Source organism: Moschus berezovskii, chromosome 4, assembly GCF_049115385.1.
Source record: "Moschus berezovskii isolate FMDL1 chromosome 4, NW_MosBer_1.0, whole genome shotgun sequence".
Classification (NCBI taxonomy): Eukaryota; Metazoa; Chordata; class Mammalia; order Artiodactyla; family Moschidae; genus Moschus; species Moschus berezovskii.
In genome coordinates, this window is record NC_142463.1 from 30,410,097 (window position 1) to 30,414,286 (window position 4,190).

At 42.6% G+C, this 4,190-nt stretch overlaps 1 pseudogene; it reads right to left on the minus strand.

Annotated features, from left to right (window-relative positions):
* Positions 1-508: 508 nt before the first annotated feature.
* Positions 509-1,692, minus strand: LOC129540342 (U3 small nucleolar RNA-associated protein 6 homolog pseudogene; annotated as a pseudogene).
* Positions 1,693-4,190: the final 2,498 nt, after the last annotated feature.

Consider the following 4,190-nt stretch of genomic DNA (forward strand, 5'->3'; position numbering starts at 1 on the left):
TCTTTGATGTAATCCATCCAGAGATCAGAATCAACAGTTCCAAATTCTCTCAAAGCCCTCTCTTAAGTTCTCCATCTTACAGGATTCTTGCTCCTTCTCAAACTGGATCATCTTCCTGAAAAAATAAACTGAAAATGGACGGTTTTCCTGTAAACTTTTAGACACATCTGTAGCCTTTTTGTAACTACCACTTCAATAAGCCCAATCCAGGTACATTTCCTTCGCAGGGACTGAGCCAGCTCCTGGGAGACCATAGATAGCTCTCTTATAGATCATTTCAGTGTCTTCTTGCTTTCCAGCATCTTCACTCCACCGGGCCCAAGTAAGCCACAATGGAAGGCAAATCTGGGGTTTCAGGTACTCAAAGGCTTGGTTAAAAACCTTGGTCATCTCCTGGCTCTCTGACGAAATCAGGGCCTCCTGCTTCACCTGTCACATCTCCACTGATTTTCTGAACAATTTCACCCCAGCGTCTGCCACCTGCAGGGATTCCTTCAACAACCGGTGATGCAGCAACAACTTGCTCAACTGCCTGTACTAGAGTTCTGGTAAAAGTTTGAGCTCATGTGCCTTCCAGAATGCAACCATGGTTCTTTGCAGCCTCTTCTTTCTGAGGAGGTGACTGCTTGTCTTCTTAGTAAACCTCTCCATGCAGAATTTCATGTAACACTTCCACATAGCCTCTGTGGGCACAGTTTTTACCGCCTCCTCATACACAGCACAGCACCTCTCCTCCCGGCAGCCCACCTCCTTCTCTTTGGCTTGTTTGGTTGTAGGCAGCTCTTCTCCTGGCTGTGATTCAATCACTAATTCTTGCCGGGTCACATAGTCCCAAGTGACGGGGTCGTCTGTATGCAGAGCCTTAAGGTCATTGTAAATTTCTCTTTGCAGATCTTTGGCAAAGTCGAACAGCTGTGCAACTGAAAGCAGTGACACATGAAGTTTTGCACTTTTAATTACACTTATAGAATTCTTATAGATGATCCATTGCAACCCTCCCGAAAGGATTTCTTCAGCATGCTCGAGATTCCCCACATCCATGTTGGGTTTTTCAAACTCTTGCTTTTCCTTCCTCAACTTTTCAGCATGCATCAGCTCCATCCTAAAGTATTCCTCATGAAGTTTTGGGCAGTGTGGGTGAAAGTGCAGAGCCCGAAGAAACAGCTGTCTCGCACTTTCTGAAGAAAAGCAGTCTTCCAGTTCCCATTTGGCCGCCAGAATCCACAAACCTGGCTTGTTCGAATGAATGGCCAACAAGGAAGAAAATATCTTGCTAAGTTGAACGTTGGCAGCCCACTTCCTACAAAAGGCTATAAAAGACAGCCAAAGTGGAACATCATCTTTCCACTTAATTGCTGCACTTTGGAAGACACTCCGTATCTGACGTATAACAGGATCTTCAATCTCATCCTGCTTAAATGTATATCCAACGCGAGTTCTTCTTTTCTGGATCAGCTCCAAAAGATTAATTTCATACTGAACATATCTGATAAAGTCATCCTTTAGAAGACTTCTTCGCTGTATTCTGTATTCTAGTTCTAAAGACTTCCTAATGATTGCCCTAATCTCTGCTTCACTGAAGAGTCCAGTGCGCTCCAGCTGCTCTAATTCGGGAAGTCGATCCTCTACACGTTCCTGAGTTATTTCTGCCATGATAGCCGAACTCCACAACCCACCAGAGGTCCTCTCACTGATGACACGCGAAGGAAATGGCTGACAACTTTTTTCTAAAGCAGGGGACTGTAAACTATGTTACTTGAGTCATATCCAGCCCTCTCCTTGTTTTTGTAAAGACAGCTTTACTGAAACTTAGACACTCCATTGAAATATTGCCTATGGCTGCTTTTGCCTATAATGGCAGAATTGCAACAGAGCCTGGTATTTCTACTATCTTTCCTTTCCTAAAAAAGATTTGCCAATAATGATCTTAGATAAGTAAAAATGTTTTGCTTCATTTTTGCACAAATTATTTATATATATATATACATACATGCATATATCTAGTCTCCATTAGTTTAATTCCTGTAACTCTCTTGATACATTCTTAGTGCTTCTTTTGAAGAGGGCAGAGTAGGAGAGGGAATAAAGAAAGACAGCAGAGCACACATCCGGCTCTAGCAGGTTTGTTAGATGCTGTAGAAGCCATTTGACATAGTAGTTGTTTTCCATGTCTATTTATCCATGTGCTTCTTTAGAATTTTTGACTTTATGATTCAAGACTTTGCTCAATGTAAATTTTTGTGTATCACTTTTGTTTTTATGTGGCAAGAATAAGAAATAAGAGGAAGAGCACTGGGTTGGGAGTCCAAGACATGAGTTCCAAGTCTGTTTTTTTTCTCTAATTTGCCACATGACCTTGGGCAAATGACCTGTCTTGAAAATATTTCCAGTTCACTCCCAGGCCATCTGTGTGCTCCAGGCCCTAATCATCTATCTTCCTCTGGACAGCTGGGATAATTTTCTTTCTCCTGGCCTCTCTGCTTCCACTTTACCCCTCCAGTCTCCTGCCTCATCTTCTAAAGTTTGCCTTCACTTGTGTCCCTTCTTTCTTCAAAAGTTATCCTTGGGTCTTCATTTTGCACATTTTAATGTCTCTGACACTCAGTTTCTCATAGAAAGAAGATTCAGAACAACAGACTGTGATTGGATTATTGTGATGGTGTTTTGCAATTTGTGATATATTGTTCTAAAGACGAGAGGTCCGGCCCCATCACTTCATGGCAAATAGATGGGGAAACAATGGAAGCAGTGACAGACTTTATTTTCTTGGGCTCCAAAATCACTGCAGGTGGTGACTGCAGCCATGAAATTAAAAGATACTTGCTCCTCGGAAGAAAAGCTATGACCAATCTAGACAGCATGTTAAAAAGCAGAGACATTACTTCACCAACAAAGGTCCTTCTAGTCAAAGCCATGGTTTTTCCAGTAGTCATGTAAGGATGTGAGAGTTGGGCCATAAAGAAAGCTGAACACCAAAGAATAGGTGCTTTTGAAATGTGGTGTTGGAGAAGACTCTTGAGAGTCCCTTGGACTTCAAGGATTTCAAACCAATCAATCCTAAAGGAAATCAGTCCTGAATATTTATTGGAAGGACTTATATTGAAGCTGAAACTCCAATACTTTGGCCACCTGATGTGAAGAACTGACTCACTAGGAAAGACCCTGATGCTGGGAAAGATTGAAGGCAGGAGAAGGGGAGGACTGAGGATGAGATGGTTGGATGGCATTACTGACTCAATGGACATGACTTTGAGCAAGCTCCAGGAGTTTGTGATGGATAGGGAAGCCTGGCGTGCTGCAGTCCATGGGGTCTCAAAGAGTTGGACACAACTGAACGTCTGAACTGAACTGAAAGACAAGAGATCATTGTCATATGCTTGGGTCAGGAAGATCCCCTGGAGGAGGGCATGGAAACCCATTCCAGTATTGTTGCCTGGAGAATCTTATGGACAGAGGAGCCTGACAGGCTACAGTCCATAGCATTGCACAGAGTCGGATATGTCTGAAGCGAGTTAGTGTGCACTCACGTTCTAAAGACAATAGATCACTGTCATTATGACCACCACTTCAGAGAAGACCCCTAGAATTCTGCCTGCCCCCTACCCACTGAAACTTCGGGAGAAATCCCACTCTATAGGAAATGCAAATGCTGGAAACACTTTTAAAAATCTTTTCCTCCCTCCAAACTTCTGCCTCCTGGCCTGGCATGGTACAGATGCTTTCACAGGCAGCTAGGATTTTAATCTGTGCCAAGAGTCTGCTTGTCCAAGGTTATTTGGCAATACTTGGAATCTCCCACCTCCCACACATCTCTTCTTTCAATGTTCCGTTTCTCAAAGGACATTTCCAAATAGACTCTTTTATCTTCTAATAAACCTTAGAAATAGCCATGGCATATATTACTCCTCTATGATAGATAAAGAACGGAGGCTCAGAGAGGTGTAGTGAATTTTCCAAGGTCACACAGCCATTTGGCAGCCCCATTGAGAATAAAACTTGGACTTTTATACTCTTGGTCCTGTGTTCTTTCTTTCTCTACACAAATATTGTTAAATGGCTATTGGTCTTAAAAATTCCCACACCTGGCCTTAAGTAATAATTTTGTGTATAAAGTCAGTCATCTGAAGCTGGGAAAGAAATTGGTGGGAAAGAAATCTAATGTTAATGGTCTTTGATGCTAGACAGGAACC